This window comes from Phocoena sinus, chromosome 8 (genome assembly GCF_008692025.1).
Source record: "Phocoena sinus isolate mPhoSin1 chromosome 8, mPhoSin1.pri, whole genome shotgun sequence".
Taxonomy (NCBI): Eukaryota; Metazoa; Chordata; class Mammalia; order Artiodactyla; family Phocoenidae; genus Phocoena; species Phocoena sinus.
In genome coordinates this window covers 16073963-16092527 of record NC_045770.1, presented here as the reverse complement: position 1 = coordinate 16092527, position 18565 = coordinate 16073963, and the positions used below count along the sequence as shown (strand labels likewise).

The following is an 18565-nucleotide window of genomic DNA, read 5'->3' as shown; positions in this document are numbered from 1 at the left end:
CAACATCACTAATCATCAGAGAAGAGCAAATCAAAAACACAATGAGATATCACCTCACACCTCTCAGAAAGGCTAATATCGAAAAGGCAACAAATAACAAGTATTGGCAAGGATGTGGAGAAAAGGGAACTCTCCTGCACTGTTTGTGGGGATATAAATTGGTGCAGTCACTATGGAAAACAGTATGGAGGTTCCTCAAAATATTAAAAATAGAATTACCATATAGTCCAGCAATTCCACTCCTGAGTATCCAAAGAAAACAAAAACACTAATTTGAAAAGATATATGTACCCTTATGTTCATTGCAGCATTATTCACAATAACCAAGATATGAAGGCAACTTAAGTGTCCATGAATAGATGAATGGATAATGAAGATGTGGTGTATACACACACACACACACACACAAACACACACACACACACACACACACACACACACACTGGAATATAACTCAACCATAAAAAAGAATGAAATCTGGGACTTCCCTGCAGTGGTTAAGACTCTGCACTTCCACTGCAGGGGTACGGGTTCAGTCCCTGGTCAGGGAAGTAAGATTCCGCATGCCGTGTGGTATGGCAAAAAAAAAAAAAAGAAATCTTGCCATTTTCAAAAATATGGATGGGCCTAGAGGGTACTATGCTAAGTGAAATAAGTCAGACAGAGAAAGACAAATACTGTATGATCTCACTTACATGTGAAATTTTAAAAACAAAACAAATGAACAAACAGTACAAAACCTAAACAGAGCCATGCATGCAGAGAACAGGTGGTTGCTACAGAGGGTGGGATGGGCAATCAAAAGCACAGACTTCCAGTTATAAGATAAATAAGTTCTAAGGATGTAATGTACTACATGATGAATATAATTAGTGTACTGCTGTTTTTTATATATGAAAGTTGCTAAAAGAGTAAATCCTAAGAGTTCTCATCACAAGGGAAAATATTTTTTCTATTTCTTTAATTTTCTATCTATATGAGATTATGGACGTTCACTAAACTTGTGGCAATCATTTCATGAAGTGTGTAGATCAAATCAATATGCTGTACACCTTAAATTTATACAATGACGTATGTCAATTAAATATCAATAAAAGTGGAAGAAAACGATAAAGTAGAGGGTTTGGAGGACAAATGATGAATGGAGTTTGAGCTCAGGCCCTTCCACAGTGAGTCCCTTGAGCCTATCAAGCCACTCTGTGGTTACTTTGGCATCTGGCAGAATATTTATATTGTTTCCCTGGATTAAAAGTTATTAGGGTAGGGGGCGGGAGGGAGGAGTGAAGTGGAAACCCCTGAAACCACCTCTGGCTAAGATAGTATATCAGAAACAGTACTGCAACTGGAGTATTGCAGAAGTTCCCACCACCATCAAAGAATTATAAGGTGTGGGGGTAATAGTCCACATCTTATCCCTTTTCAAACCTCAGCCCTGTGAAAACGTGGCTGATTGTGACAGATGATAGTTTATGACTAAACTTAACAAGGTTGTTGTCCCGATTGCAGCTGATATGGCAGACGTGATATCTCTCCAGGATTAGATCAACCCAGTTTGGACTATAGCTAATGATTTGGCAAATGTATTCTTGATCCCCATCAGCAGGAAAGATGAAAAAAATAGTGTGCATTTACATAGTCAGGGCAGCAGTACACAGACACTGTATTTCCAGAGGGCTATATTAACTCTTCACTAAGGTGTAGTGCACAAGGACCTTGTTCACCTTGACATTCTGCAGAACTTCTGAAGGTCTACTATCAAGATAGTAGACAACCGTATATTTATGATCTATACACAGCGGTTACAATGGACAAACTAACCTTAAAATCTCATATAGCATATACACGTTTGTGTGAGTTCAATAACACCCACACTGGTCTAACCTCGTAAAATAAGAACTCCACCAACCATGAACTTAGATGTCACAGCAATGTCAAGTTGCTGTAGAATTTTCTAGAAGCATACCTCTCAATTTCTGCATTTATCTCATTGCAGAGCAGTAACAAACAGTTCACAAACTGGCACCAGTCCACAAACCACACTTTCAGTTAGCACTACTATAGATGGCCTAGGGAAAAATGAGCGCAGCAAATAAGAAATTCCACGAAGATTAAGGATTCTGCCGTATATAGAAAATTTGGGGGATGGTGGTGGTCTGGGGCAGGTTGAGACATTTTCTCTAAGATAAATGACAAGTTCTTGTATCTCATTCCTCCTACCATTTGCATTGGTGTAAGAACATGCCCTTGGGAATACTGTTTTGATCCATTATGAGGTGACTTTGAAGGCTTTCAAAAAGAACAGCCTCTGTAGCATATCCAGGCTATGTGTGCAAGTTGTCATGTCACTTAAACCATATGAACAAGAGGCAGAGAAATGTATCCATAACGTACAGCGGTATTTAGTGGAATCTTTTGCAAGCACCAATTGGTGAGACCTCTGACATGTTATTAGTAGCCCTAGTAGAGACTGAACCCATATGAAATCAACGAATTGCATAACCAGAGCTGCCCACTATAGTGTGGGTATTATCAGATCCACCAAGTTATAAGGTTGAATGGGCATAACAGCAATCCATTATGCGATGCAAATGGCACATTTCAGATTGAGGCCGAGCAGATCCAGAAAATACAAGTCAGTTGTACTGAGTGAGCCAGACTCCCATGTCTACTATATGTTTACTGATTCCTCTGCCCCAATTCACGTTTATTACCTCATGGGGTAGAAGAGTTCTTAAACGAACCAAGGGAAACAAAAAAGACCTCAGGCTGGTTTGTAAAGAGTGCAATATGACAGCACTAGCCAAAGTTGCTGCTGCATTAGAGCCCTACTCAAGAGTGACAAAAGGAAATTTTCTCAGTGGTAAATATTCCCAGAGGGCAGACAAGGAATATTATGCTTCATCATTTACTGTGGGTGAAGGAAAAGAAACCTGAGCTGTGTATATACATGATCTCTGGGTAGCAGATGGCTTGGTTGGAAGGAGCCTGGAAGGAAAAGAATTGGAAGATCAGAGACAAGGAGGTCTGGTGAAGAGTTACATAGACCTGTGGGCACATAGGTGGGCACAAAATATGCAGATCTTTGTATCTCCTCATGCTCAGCAGAGGTCATTCACTATAAAAGCAGCCCTCACCAACCGGGTAGAGCTGTTCTGTGAAATCAGCCAACCCATCTCCCCAGCCAACAAGTGCTGATGCAATGATCTCATGAATAGAGTGACAGTGTGGCAAGGGTGGAAACCACACGGGGCCCCAAAGCATAGGCTTCCTCTCATCATGACTCATTTACCTATTTTCAGTGATGACTGCCTGACATGCCAGCAGCAGAGACCTACCCTGAACCCTTGATATGGCACAATTTCTGAAGGAGACCAGCCAGCCACTTGGAGACCTTCAATTACATCAGACTCCTTGCTCTCTGGAGGAGACATCCATTTGTCCTTACTGAAATTGATACTCTCAATATAAGTGTGCCTTCCTGCCTACAAAACCTCCACTGGCACTGCCATCCAAGGGTCTATAGTATGCCTAACCTATCAACATGGTCTCGCATATAGCACTGCCTTGGATCAAAGCTCCTATTTTATGTCGAAGGAGGTACACAAATGGACACATGATCATGGGATACGCTGGTTAAACCAAGTACCCCATCACCCAGAAACAGCCAGTCCAATCAAGTAGTGACTAGTCTTGAATGCTCAAGATGCCAGCGAAGGGTCGAGATGAAGATACATTATATGTATTGCAGTAATAACCTACATATGGTGCTGTACTCCAATAGCTAGAATTAATGGAAGTGGGAATCAAGGGGAAGAAATAGGAGTGGTCACTCTCACCATCACTTCCAGTGACTCAAATACAGAATTTGTCCTTCCTAACTTCACATAATTACGCTAGCCAGGTTAGAGGTCCTTGTTCCCAGGGGCAGAATACTTTTGTCAGGGGTCACGGTAAGGTTTCCACTGAACTGAAAGTTGTGAATTTGGCTATTTTGAGTCCCTCATATCAATGAACTAAGAGGCAAAGAAACGTGTTAATTTAACGACAGGGCAACTTACCCTGATTATCGTAAGTTAGAGTTGCTGCCACACAATAAGGGCAGGGAAGAGTGTGTCTGGTACCCAAGTTGTTCACAGGTATGTCACTCGGTGCTTTTATGTCCAGAGATAATACTTAGTATGCAATTATAGAAACAATAGCCCAACAAGGGCTAAGATACCTCATGGATGAACGGCTGGGTGTCCTTACCAAGACCAGTCAGAATACTCAGGAAATCCAGAATGGTTGGGAGGAGAGAAAGATGATGAATATCAATTACAACTTTGGGACCAACTAAGCAACAGTAGTTTCCTTTTTTAATCGCCTACTTTAAGTCTTTTCAGAGATTGTGACTAGCCTCTCTTTTAAAGGGAACTCTGAAACTTACTGGACTCGTATCTCCACTCAGATAACGAAGGCATCTTCTTTCATTAAAATGGGGAAGGTTCAGCATAAGCAAGGCATGGAACCAATAAACATCAAGCAGTAGCATGTGGTTCAGGCAGAATACGTGATGGCGTCATAGGGAGTGTGCTAAGACTTGTCTAAGGTCACGTGGAGAAGCAGAAGGGGAAGCCTCAAACCTAGGGCTTCTCATCTTAAATATCAAACTTTCCCCTGCATCTTGCTTTTTACTTTAGTGAGTAAGAGCCACAGAGTGAGTCTCTGGTGATATCAAGATGTGCTCACTATGGTTGCTACCCTCAAGTACTAATTTAAATTTGTTTTTAAGCATATATTTTCAAGTAAAGAATAACACAGGGCAGCCAGAGCTCAGTGCCAAAGAAATTATACAGTCAGACAGTACTACAAAGACCCTGGAGGAAAAAATACTTCCCCAAGAAGGGCCAGGTGGGCAGACCCCACCTGTTGATCTTGAATCCAGCTTTACCAATACCCACATAGAAGCAGAGGTTGGGGGAGGGCTTTTCTTGCCAATGCAATGGCCTTTAATTTGGGGTGACCCTTGTGCTGAATATGAAGCTAGGTAGATATCTGTATGCCTTATGAATGCTCACATTCTCTGCATGTCAGGCTCTCCCCCAGCCCCTCTAGTACTTGCTCAGTGGACCTAGGTACAAAGCGGCCATGGTGGCATGGATGCAGGCTACTCATGGGATTGACAACATGCACTTTGTGTCACCAAGGCTGACTTGCTTTTCACTCTTGCTGAGTGCCCAACTTGCCAAAAGCAGAGACCAACACTGAGCCTCCTGTGTGGCATCATTTCCCATGGAGACCAGAGGCAGTTTAAATAATTGGACCCCTTCCATCATGGAGGGGACAAAGAGTTGTCCTCACCGGGATGGACACATATTCTGGGTTTGGATTTGCTGTCCTTGCTTGTAACACTTCTGCTAGCACCACCATCCGTGGGCTTATAAAATGCCTTATTCGCCATCATGGTATTCCTCACAACATTGCTTCTAATCAAGGAATTCATTTCTCAGCAAAAGGAGTGTGGCAATGGGCTCAGGCCCGTGGAATTCATTCTTATTACATAGCTCATCAACCAGAAACAAATGGTCCCAAAGAATCTTAGAATGAGCTACTGGAGCCTTAGCTATGGTTCCAGTTGGGAGACAACCCTCTGGAAAAAATGGGGTCTGTCTTACAGAATGCAGTATGTACTTTGACTCAGTGACCAATATATGGTGCTACATAGAAATCTTCCATAATAGGATGCAGAGATCTTAGAATCAAGGGCAGGAAGTGGGAGTACCTCCTCTCACTCTGACACCTAAAAACTCTCAGCATTTTTGCTTCCTGTCACTACAACTTTGAGCTCTGCTAGTTTGGAGGTCTTGGTTTCCAAGAGAGAAAATCTTCCACCAGGATAAATACCAATGGTTCCACTGAGTTAGAATTTGAGACTTCCCCCTGGCCATTCTGGGGTCCTTGTGCCACTGAAGCAACAGGCAAAAAAGCGAGCATTACTCTACTATTTGGGACGATTAACACCAAAAGGAAATTTAATTGCAGAAAAGACTTTGTCTGGAGCCTAGGGGATTCTCAGGGACATCCCTCACTACTTTTGTGTCCAAGAGTAAACAGTAATGAAAAATCACAGCTACCACAAATACACAGAATCTCTAAGGACTTGGACTCGTCAGGAATAAAGTTTTGGGTCACTCCCACACTCCACCAGGAAAAAAAACGCTGACCAAATATCCTGGATGAGGATGATGAAAACACAAAAATGTGAACAGGTAGTGTAAGAAGGAATATATATATTTAATTTATTTATATGTAATTTATTTGTATAATTTACTTTGATATATATACTTTATGACCAGGTATTCGGACAAGGACTATAGCAGTGCATATTTTCTTCTTCCTGTGTATGTGTGTGTGTGTTATTTTACTTTCTGTCCTCCTTCCCTTGTTGTCATATACGTTGTTAGAGGTTAACTTTGCAATAAAGAAGAAAATACTCAGATGGACGGCACGGAGAGAAGCTTCACCCGGGATTCGCTACATGCTTTATCCACGTGGTTTTAAGGGAAAAAAAGGGGAATCCGGGCGCTACAGTGGCCATTCTCCGATGGCTGGAGCATGTTACCCAAAAACTGCTCGCTCAGAGGCCGATGGGAGCGGTTGGCGGGCGGCGCTCTTGGGGTCACCGAGCATGCTGGGAGGCGTGGTCCCGGCGCGGCCCGAGGATTCTGGGTAGTGTAGTCCTGGCGTCCTGCTGGAGTGTCCCCCTCCCCCCCACCGGGGGCTCGAATGACCCCTTGTTCTTTGGTGGCGCTGGTGAGCGTGGCTCCAGCGGGACCCTCGCCGCAGCCGTGCCCTTCCCCGCGCGGAAAGCAGGTCCATTCCTGATGCCTTTAAGTAAGAGGAAACCCTACCCTGCCGGATCTTGAGAGTTTCCATTGACTCTCCTGAACCTTTCGGTTCTCGTTCTGACCCCTGTGGCTCCTGCCTGCCCAGAGAGGACTGCCTGGTGGGCCAGGGGAGGACTCCTGGGCTCCTGACAGCCCAGCCTCAGGCACACATGGCATTCAGAGATGTGGCTATGGATTTCACCCGGGAGGAGTGGATGCTGCTCAGCCCTGCTCAGAGATCCCTGTACCGGGAGGTGATGCTGGAGAACTACAGCAACCTGGTCTCACCGGGGATTCCATTTTCTAAACCAAAACTCATCACCCAGCTGGAGCAAGGGAAGGAAACCTGGAGAGAAGAGAGAAAATGCCCACTGGCCACTGGCCCAGCAGAACCAAAACCAGAACTCCACCTCAGTCCTTTCTGCCCTCCGGATTTCTCCAGTCAGAAATTCCGCATGCAGCATATGCTGTGTAGTCATCCTCCCTGGATCTCCTTGTGCTTGTGTGCAGAAGATCCTGCCCAGCCAGGAGATCCGTGCCCGGGGGACCAGCAGCAAGCCTCCGATGGAAGTTCCCGGAACGATAAAGCCGAAGGTCAGGAGAGAGAGGAAGCCTTTGGAAAGACAAAGAAAAGGACTTCAGGCACGTTCCCCAGGCCGCCACCCCAGAGGCTCTAGGGATGGCATCTAAGGCGTGGAGGTAGAGGCCAGCCAGCTCAGAGGGAGAACTCCGAGGAAACAGACAGACTGTTGAAGAGGATAGAAGTGTTAGGATTTGGACCAGTCAACTTTGGGGAGTGTGGACTGGGCTTCAGCAAGATGACAAACCTGCTCAGTTACCAGAGGATACACTCAGGGGAGAAGCCTTATGTGTGCAGGGTGTGTGAGAAGGGCTTTAGCCTAAGGAAAAGCCTTGCCAGACACCAGAAGGCACACTCGGGGGAGAAGCCTGTCGTATGCAGGGAGTGTGGGTGAGGCTTTAACTGGAAGTTGACGTTCATCATACACGAGAGGACACATTCGGGCGAGAAGCCTTACATGTGCAGCGAGTGCAGGCGGGGCTTCAGCCAGAAGTCAAACCTCATCATACACCAGCGGACACACTCCGGGGAGAAGCCCTACGTGTGGAGGAGTGTGGGAAAGGCTTCAGCCAACTGTCATCAGACACCAGAGGACACAGAGGAGAAGACCATCGTGTGCAGTGACTGTGGCCTGGGCTTCAGCGACAGGTCGAACCTCATCTCACACCAGGGGACACACTCCAAGGAGAAGCATTATGTGTGTGGTGTGTGTGGGCACAGCTTCAGCCAGAATTCAACCCTCATCTCACACAGGCGGACACACACTGGGGAGAAACCTTACGTGTGTGGGCTGTGTGGGTGAGGCTTTAGACTCAAGTCACACCTCACAGACACCAGAACATACACTCAGGGGATAAGCCCATTGTGTGTAAGGACGGTAGGCGAGGTGTCAACCAGCAGTCCAGTCTCATCAGACACCGGAGGAGACACTCAGGGGAAAAGCCGTACGTGTGCAGGGAGTGTGGGCGAGGCTTCAGTCACCAGGCAGGTCTCATCTGGCACAGGCAGAAAGACTCAAGGGAAAAGCCTTACCTGTGCAGGCAGTATGGACTCGGCTTTAGCAGTAAGTCAGCTTTAATCACCCACAAGTGCGTACACTCAGAAAAGAAGCCCTGTTTATGCAGAGAGCATTGCCAAGGCTTTCCCCAAAAGTCACACCTCGTCTTACATCAGATGACACACCAGGGCAAGAAGCCTGATGTGGGCAAGACGTGTGGACAGGGCCTTAGCCAGAAGTCTCACCTCAGCAGACACTGGAGGATGAAGTCCGCCCACCACAAACTGACTTCAGTCTGACCCTGAGGCCTACTTGGGGCAATCTTCTGAACCCTTACACTCTCTTTGAAAGTGAAGAGGTGGCAAGGACTGAATAATCAAACATCTTATACTTTCATGAAATGCATTCCGTAAGTGGTCAAAGGACATTTGAGTTCATTTACTTCTTCCATGCTAAGTCTTCATGTTTCGTGGCCTTTTGTTCTAATAAACTGCACCTTTACAAAAAGAAAAAAGAAAATACTCAGATGATGAAGCTCTCTTTTGAAGAGAGTAGTCAACGCAACCTGGTAATGGACAGGTGACTGTCCCCCAGAGATGGATACAATGACTATGGAAAGTTTGCATCTCCTCATCTTGAGAAGAGGTTGGGAATGTCTTTGTACAAAAGATGGTTGCATCTTGTTAGGTGAAAGAACAGTTCATTTTATGGTTGTGGGAAGTTGAAATCTGTGTAGGAAGGAGTGCGTAGATGCTGAGGACCCGAAGGAATACCCTGGAACGGCCCAGTTGTCTTTCTGATTTGAACCCTTCCTTCCAAACTCCACTTTGTGATCCTGGGATTCTGCTGTGCACTGGCTCCCTGCCCAACTCTGTCCATTGGAGCCACTGGAGGAAGACTGCAGGGCTGCAGGAGGGACAGAGAAACTTGGCCCTTCCTGTTGGTGCCCTGTTTGCTTCATGTTCTGGTCAGACTTGTCTATCCGGTCATGGCAATTTGTTTCAAAGCAGCGGTTGAATAGTTTGAAGTTTCTCCAATACAGGTTCCCCCCACCTCACCCTTAGAAGGATTGAGTCCCAACCCCATGAGCCCTTCCTTCAAACTCAGCGATACCAGTCCCAGCCAAGCAGTTTCTTTTCCTTAGAAGTCTGACTTTCAGCTCTGTGGGTCCTCTCTTTCAAGATTCTAGGTTTTAATAACTCCAACCTCTTCTCTTTGTTGTCCCAGTTCTAGGGGTGGTGGCTGCTTCCTGCGGTTGCTACTTCCATGACACTCTAGTGTTCTCTTTTCAGTTAGTGAGCAATTCTTCTGAGCTACCTACTGTTCTTTACATTAATTCTCTATGTTTACAATTTTCAAAATACCTGGTATGGCTTTTGTCTCCTGATTAGACCCTGACTAATACACCTTTCAAGGGGGATCTCTACAATGACGTGGCAGACAAAGATGGAAGCCCCTCCTTCGAATCTGGCCTCCCCCACACTGTGCTCCAGCAATATGAGAACTGCCTGTAGCTCTCCATCCATAAGGTGGTTTCTGCTCCGGGTTATCTACCTATTTTGGAATCATGACAAGGCCATCTCTTTGGACCAAAGACTAAAATTAAGATGTGTACGTAACACAAAGTGATAAGTGCCCTAAGAGATAAAGCAGTGTGTGACTATAAAAGACTGAGATATTCCAATTAGCAATAGGTGGGGAGGGAACCAGGAAAAGCTTCATGAAAAATATGGCATTGGATCTGGATTTGGAAACTTAGGTAGAATTTGTACAGGTAGGGGAGAACGAAGAAAGGGCATGATGGACGGGAAGCATGGCATAAGGAAAGGCCCAGAAATGGAAAATCGTGGGTTGTGGGTGGAGAAGAGTAAATCAGATTATTTGGATGGAGCATTAGGTGAGTCTTCAGTGGGATATTCACCCCTTCATCTCCACCCCCCACAATCATTCCCCCAGCTCACCCCTGCTGGAGCTCAGCTACCCCTCTAGCTCATCCATCTCTTGCTACTCCCATCTCCCCATCCCTGCCCCCAGGGAACCCTCAGTCAGAATGGAGGGATTCATGAGCAGTAACACTCCCTTCTCAGATCAATGGCTGAAGATCAATAGCTATAATGCAGAAAATTAATCCATATTCATTAGAATTGAATTTAGCAAATGATATTATAAAAACTCCCTTGGAAATCTATGGAAGGAAATTAAAGAGAAAGTTATTCTAATGTCACTACTGTCTGCCAAGCTACAGGTTTAAGAAATCAGGCATGGGGCTTCCCTGGTGGCGCAGTGGTTGAGAGTCTGCCTGCCGATGCAGGGGATGCGGGTTCGTGCCCCGGTCCGGGAAGATCCCACATGCCGCTGAGCGGCTGGGCCCGTGAGCCATGGCTGCTGAGCCTGCGCGTCCGGAGCCTGTGCTCCACAACAGGAGAGGCCACAACAGTGAGAGGCCCGTGTACCGCAAAAAAAAAAAAAAAAAGAAAAAAGAAATCAGGCAACTGAAGCTCCTGTTAATATTCAAAGGAAGCTTCAAAGGTCATTTAGGGTCACAGTTATATTGGCCACTTGGATGTAGAGGGTAAGGAGATGGAAGAGATATTTTCTTCCCTTCTTCCGTGAAGATCTAAGAAACAAATGAACTCGTGGGTCGCCTCCAATCCTAGAATCCTGTAACTCCTGTATTCCTCCCTGATGTCATGACAAGTCACAGATGAGCTTCAGGAATGTCAAGTGCAATCATTAACTTAGAAAACAGCCTTGACTCCTGAAGACCAGGCTCCCTAGGAGGTCCCCTCTCCTGTCCCAGGGAGCCTCTGGTCGTTCTCGGAGCCAGACCCCCCCAGTCTCTATTCACCATACATCTCACAAAATAAGAATAGATACAGAGTCACAAGTCTTAGTCTAACACAGCTGTGAAAAGTGGAGAAAGGTCAGAGGGAAAGTACAAACCTGGCCTGGTGAACGTTTGCAGAGCTCAGGCAGAAGGACTGGATTCCAGTTTTGACTTCGCCTCCTAGTAGCTGTGGGAAAATGACAGAATTCTTTGAGTCTCAGTTTCTTTGTCCGCAGAATATGGACAATAATATAATAATTCCTCCCTCGGCAGGATTACTACGAAGATTAACACAATGCATGGTGAAAGTGCTTTACGCACTGCGAAATGCTATTGAAAAACTTTTATTGTCCTAAAAGCTTAGAGATGTTCTTCTGAAGCAGGTATCTTGTTAATGGAATCTGTCTATGGTTCCATGAGGTTCATAAATGCCCTGAAATTGTATGCCAAATTGTCTATGTATGTATGTATGTGCATTTTGAGGGGGAAGAGGACCATGGCTTTTATGAGATTCTCTAAGCAGTTTGTGACCAGCAGCGATTATGAATTAAGAACCCCTGATAGAAGGAGACGGACAGAAGTGCCGCATCTCTGTGCAGATGGGACCAGAGTCTTTTATGCATCACAGCAAGAGAGACCTTACCTAGCAGGAATCACTGCAAGACGAAGCATCAAAGCCATTGAGGAAAGTTGTAGAATCTTGGTGGTCAGCCACGTAAATGGCCTGGGTGCTGAGTTGCCCTGAAGCAGGTGGAATGGTATTAACAGCTCCTTAACAGTTCTTCAAACCTCCATGGTGCCCAACCCCAGAGGGCTCTGTTCAGCTGTATGTGACTGGAGCACTTTGGAGGTCATCCCTGGAGTTTGGCAGAGAGGGGTCTTGCCTCCATCTTACTTCCCTCTGCCCTCTTTCCAATCTCAATCCTCACAGCAAAAGGAATCACAAATTCTATGGTAGCCTCTTGCTCTCCTTTGCCCTTCCTGAAACCCCAGTTGCTTCCTTCTCCCCCGGACATGCTGGGCGATTCCTTGCTGGGGGTGGGGGAGGGGAGCATCTAGATTGCATCTTACTTTATAGTATCTTGTGTTTGGAACCCAGACTCAGGTACAGGATGGTCCCACACTCCCTTCCTCTAACCCAGGCTGTCTAAAATCTCCTCCAGAGTCCCTGGAATCCTCCAGGGGAAAAATTAATCAGGGCCCCAGCTCACTGAAGGCACGATTGGCCAACTGTTAGGTTTTTGTTTTTATTGTTCACATAATTTTATTCCCCACTGATGGCACTTGAAAATCCTGGAGGCCCCTTACCGATATCTTTTCCAGTGTTTATAAGATGGGGGCATAGAAGACGACCCACATTGGAAGGAAATAAAGAGGTTATCTTGTCCTTTGCCCATAGCTTCCTTCCCTGAAAGGGCCCCAGGGTAGATACCTCCCAAGCTCCCCTCCTCAGGAGACCAGGAACTTCACCTGGTGTCTCATCTGAGTCCCTTGGATGGTGCCATGTGAAGTAAAGCAAGTGACCCCACATCTAGACTCAGTCTCTTCCTCTCCAACTTTCTGCAAGTCTCAGGGCCCCATAAACTACTTTGGGTCTCTTTTCTTCCTCTGAGTTTTATTTTTTATTTTTTCTGGGAAACTTCCAAGCATCTGGGGGAGGTAGTGTGGACAGAGATGACCACAGTGCTAGAGGGAATGTTTAAAGAGTCCGACAACCATCCAACACGATTTATTGGGCATCTGTCATGTTACAAGAAGACGCAAGCCACACAAAGAGATGGACTCTGGCTGGGTGAGCCCCTCCAGGAAGCCAGCTTCCAAGGACAGGGCAACCACCCTGCAAGTCAGTTCCACAACGTTTGCCTATCTTTATGGAGTTTATCCCAGTCTGTCTAATGGGTATCACGGCGATGTGGGTAAAAGACCTACTCCCCTCCTGGACCACAGATGCCTTAAGGGCAAGAGGGGTCCAGACATGTTCTGCATTTGTTTGTTGAATTAAATTAAATCAAAACAGGGTTCATGCCCTGTTTTTTTATTATCTCTTTGGGTGGTAGAGAGCAAAGGTGAACACACACAGTGCTCCCGAAGAACTCTCCTCTATTAAACGCACACAGACGCTCACGCTCATATACACACGTGCACATATGTACATATTCATGCACGCACACACATCACATTCAGAGGAGACTCTTGGCTCCCTGCCGCTTGCTTGAAAACCCAGACTTCAAGAGACAATTAAATATTTATATCTTTACATCTCAGTATCTTCTTTTCAAATCCAAACAGCTCCAACAGGAGCCATCACTGGCACTTACTTAACTCCTTAAAAACATCCACGAGGGGTTTTATCCTTTTATAATTAAATTGTTAAGAGCAGAGAAGATGCAACAGGCTTTAGGGTGGGAATGAGCTTACTCCCCAGAAACAAGGCCATGGGAGCCCCAGCTCACTCTCTTAGACTCAGTCTGGGATCCAGCGCTCCTGGATCTGGGGCCCAGCCGCCCAGCCCGTACCCTCACCCATGGCCTGCAAAGGACGAAGGGATGCTCTCTTGCCAGCTTTCCCCAACAGGCACTTGAGTGCCCTGCAATCAGGGCTTGGCAGATTATGCAAATTACCTGTGCATAATAATGTCCTCACTAAGTAGATTAACCCAGAGCAGGGTACCGGACAGGAGCTAGCAGGTGTTGGCTGCCAGGCCCTTAGCTCTCTGCCCCAGCCCCAAGCATGGCGACAGTGCTTCTAGACCAGGCTGCTGAAGGCCTTCTCACTACACCACCTTCCCCACCTGCCACCGGGCCTCTATCACGTGCACCCTCTTACCTCTTCTCCCTCAGTCTGTCCCTAACGGCCTACCCTGTGGGATCTCCAATGTCAGGGCTGAGAGGAAAGGGAAGAAAGCCCTTTCCCAGGAGTTGCTTGAGCTAAGGAAATGGGAAGAATCTTACCACCTTGAGTCACTGACATATGCATTTATGTCTAATTCCCCATCTGTGGGCAGGACTTATGTCCCTGAACTCTCCATAAAACCCATTCTAGGGCCTGCAACACAATAAGTACTCACCAAATGAATGTTTCCTGGATAGAATTGAATTCCAAAACCACAGGGCTGGGAAAACATCTTCAAAACGCTTCAAGCAGCCAACAGACATATTCTGATTATGACTGATCTGTCAGGTGCTCTGTGAACACTGGCATAGGGATTTTAGCCTTGCTGCTATGAGTTCCTTGAAATTATAAGCAAATTGTATGTTCGTGCGTTTTTCTGTAGGGAGAGGGCCCATGGCTTTCACCAGCTTCTTCATGGGGTCCTGACCCCTCCCTAAAAAAATCTTAACCACTGCCTGTCCACGGGAAGGACAGACATGAAAACCAACAACCAGTGTGATAAGCCTGGGACCAAGATGAGCACAAGATGGTATGAGGGCATAGAAGAGGGTCCAACCTGCAGAGGACAGAGCCCTGAACTCAGCGTCACTCCCTTCTAAGGTAGATATTACAAGTTCCATCTCACTAGTCGGGAAAATGAGGCTCAGAGAGTTTAGGCTGCCTGACCCAGGTCACACACCAGTAGAACCCAAAGTAAATCGAAGCTCGGTGTTCAGCTTGCTCCCTGCAGCCGCCTTGGCGTTTGAGATCCCAGCTTCGAGACCCCTCGTGCTCTCCCAGTGTTCAGGGGGCAGAGGAATGGAGCCCCTGCAATGACTGAATTCTCATCAGCCATGGAGCAGGCTTGGCGGTTAGGCCTCTGGGTCCCCGGTGTGCACATCTTTGCAGGCTTCAGCGGACTTTGTAGAGTCTATTTACCACATCTAAGACCAATTTCCTTCCCTTCAGTTGCTTTGAAGATAATTTAAGGTACTTGCATTGTCTGCCTGGGAATGTAAAAAGCTAGCTAATGCCGAAATCGATGCTTCCTGCTTAACGCTGTGCCACCGCCCACCTGACCTGCGCAGCGGCTGGCTCACACAGCCTTCAGTGAAGGCTTCAGCAGATCTTTCCCGCCGGCTACTTTGTTAATCAGAAAGGGGCTGGGGGCTGGGGGAGGGGGTGCCTCAGGATAACGGCAAGCAGATTGAGTTGTGAAGCCCGAATGAAATATTTAGTAGCACCGCTGACAGGATTCAGCTGGTCGGGAACAGTACTTCAGCCCTGCTTGGGGAAGGGGGTGGAGGAGGGTGCCCAACATGGGCTCCCCAAGCTAGGGGTGCAGAGTAGCCTGTTCCGGAGGAGAAGACGAGCCCGGACATGACCTCCCAGCTGGCTCTGTCCCCAGGGCAGGCCGGGACCACTTAGGAGGGCAGGTTGCTCTGCCAAACCTGCACCTGCAGCCCCCAGAGGGCATGAAATAGGGATGCTCATCACCAAGGAGAGAGCGCCCATTGTCTGCATGTCTCCACACCTCTTCTGGGTGCCGATGCTCTGCGCTGGAGCTCAGCTCTTCGTAGAAAGTTTAACTGGGCCTTAGAGGGCTAGCTGAAGGGTGGGGTTGGAGAGGTAAGAATAGGAAAGATGGCGTTTTCCGTGTTCTTCCTTCCTAAACTACTCTGGGAACAGAGTACTCTAGTCCTATGTACTTTGTATTATACTATCCTGACTTCCGCACTGCTAAAATCATGGAATCTCAGCCTTAGATGGGACTTGGCAGATCACATGTTCATTCAACATTTATTGAGCTCCTTACCTACTATGACCAAGTATATAGTATATACCATGCCATTCACCCATCCCACATTCAATATTTTAATCCCCTTTATAGCACCCCATCCCAAATTGGCCAATGCTAGAATGACTTCATGGATGGGGACTGAGTTATTTCCTACTGATCCTCATTCCAGCAATCTTTATTAGGAATAATTCCCTTTATTCAAACCAAAATCTGTACCCCTCCAGCTTTTATTTATAACCCTTGGCCCTTGTTCCCCTGACCCATTCCCTACTCCCCCACCCTCCCCAACATTGCCAAAGCCACGGTAGCATCCTTCAGATATCTGAAAACATCTCCAGGCTTCTCCCAACTCAGCAGTATGACCAAAATCTAATTATAATCTGAGGAACCAGGTGGACTGTGACAGTGCTAAATCTTTTGGATGTCAAATAACTTAATCTTTTCATAGCTTTTCTCCCTCACGTTTATTTGATTCCTTTTCTACTTAATCTCCAGGTCTACCACAAAGTGGCAGTCACAAAACTCCTTCATGAAAGCAGGTTACAAAATTTCTGCTCTTGTCTGGGGTAGACTGGCTTGTATCAAACAAATTCTCCTGCTAATAAAAACTTTAAAAATCAAAATGAGGGCTTCCCTGGTGGCGCAGTGGTTGGGAGTCTGCCTGCCGATGCAGGGGACACGGGTTGGTGCCCCGGTCCGGGAAGGTCCCACATGCCGCGGAGCAGCTGGGCCCGTGAGCCATGGCCGCTGAGCCTGCGCGTCTGGAGCCTGTGCTCCGCGACGGGAGAGGCCACAACAGTGAGAGGCCCGCGTACCGCAAAAAAAAAATCCAAAAAAAAAAAAATCAAAATCGAAAACAACTCTTTAAAACTCAACAGAGAGCTGCCAAGGCATCCAGGACTTATGAGCCAAAATTTAAAAAAGAAAGGAAATGAACTGAGAGGCACCCTACATTCATGATTGCTTTTCCCTGATTCATATTTAGTAGCTCAGAGGCTGAAAGGACAAGCAGAGACTAAGAAGATGAACATAAAGTAGTAGCTAAGACACAATGAAGCCAAGCAGAGCTTTTGACAGCCTCATGAGGCTGAGGAGGCATATACTGGAGCTTGGAGCTACCAACCAAGGCATTTAGGATATAAAGGTTGAGATCCTGGAGACAAGAGAAGACCAAAGAAGTGAGCCCAGTATTTAATGGCACTTTCCCTCAAGGCATGTGTGATCCGTAAGCAGCAACCCAGGGGATGAAAAACCTAACTAAAAACTGGCTACAAGGCTGGGAAATTTTAAAAGGCTGTTAGGTCTGGGTCCTTGCTGCCAAGATGCCAGAAGGGCTGGGTGTGTTGTGCCCCCTTCCTAAGAGGATCTTCACCCTGGTGTAGACCAAGAAAAGAAGCAATAATGGTCATGCCAAAAAGGCTATGGCCACCTGTAGCCTGTATGCTGCACTAACCACACCCAGCGTGTGCCCAAGGACAAGGCCATTAAGAAGTTCATTATTCAAAATATAGTGCAGGCCACAGTCATCATGGACATTTCCAGAGCGAGTGTCTTTGGCACACTTGTGCTTTCTCTATGTGAAACTACATTACTGCATGAGTCATGCCATTCACAGCAAGGTAGTCAGGAATCATTCTCACAAAGCCCAGAAAATCCACACACCTTCACCTAATTTAGACCTAATTGTGCCACCCCATGACCTCTGCCAAAGCCCATGTAAGGAGCTGGGTCCTTAAGGACTGAAGAAAAACTGTCCTCTGGAAAAGAAACCAACTGGAAGTTATGCTTTTCAAAAAGAGACTTTAATAGTCTCACAGTCCTAGGAAGACAAAAATGAAAGACCACAACCAAGGAGGAGAAGACCTGGTACACATTCCAGGATTTCATTTGGGATTCATGAAGTGCTAAACCAAAGAATAAATGTGAAGAGGGAATATACCAACCTTCACAGAGACTGGAACCCAGCTTCAAATACAGGTGCTCTTCCTCTACTATAGTTGACTAAGCAAATCAACTGGAAGAAGATATCATCCAGAGATTACAAATTTCATAAAAATGCCTGGCATTCAATAAAAACTGACGAGGCATGCAAAGACACAGAATGAAATAACTAAGAATGAAAATAAAGGTCAGATCATAGCTTCACAGCTGAACCAAATGTTAGTATTTTTAGACACAGACTTTAATGTCACTATGATGAATATCTTCAAGAAAATAGATCGAAATGGGAAATTTCAGTAAAAAAGAAGAAAAACACTCTGGAATCTTTAGAAAGAACCAAAATTCAAGAACTAAAAATATATAACACATAAAATCAATAATTTGGGTTTAATAAGAGATTAGACACTGCGGAAGGAAAGAATAGCGTGGAATGGCAGGTTGGAAGACAATAACCAGACTGATAAAAAGAGAAAATATTTTTAAAAGATGGAAATGCAGAAAAGAATATAAGACATATGGGACATGGTGAAAAGATCTAACATGTGAAACTGGAGTACCAGAAAAAAAAAAAGAGAAAAAATTTAGCATAAACAATATTTGAAAAATAGTGACTGTGAATTTTCTGAAATTCACATTCTTCAAAACTGAAGAAAGACATTAAGCCACAGATTTTCAGCAGGAT

General features: G+C 45.9%; 2 pseudogenes; both read left to right on the top strand.

The window, feature by feature from the left end:
* The first annotated feature begins 7036 nt into the window (after window positions 1–7036).
* LOC116758223 lies at window positions 7037–8791 on the top strand (annotated as a pseudogene).
* A 6836-nt stretch (window positions 8792–15627) lies between these two features.
* On the top strand, window positions 15628–17662 carry LOC116757706 (annotated as a pseudogene).
* The last annotated feature ends 903 nt before the right edge of the window (window positions 17663–18565 follow it).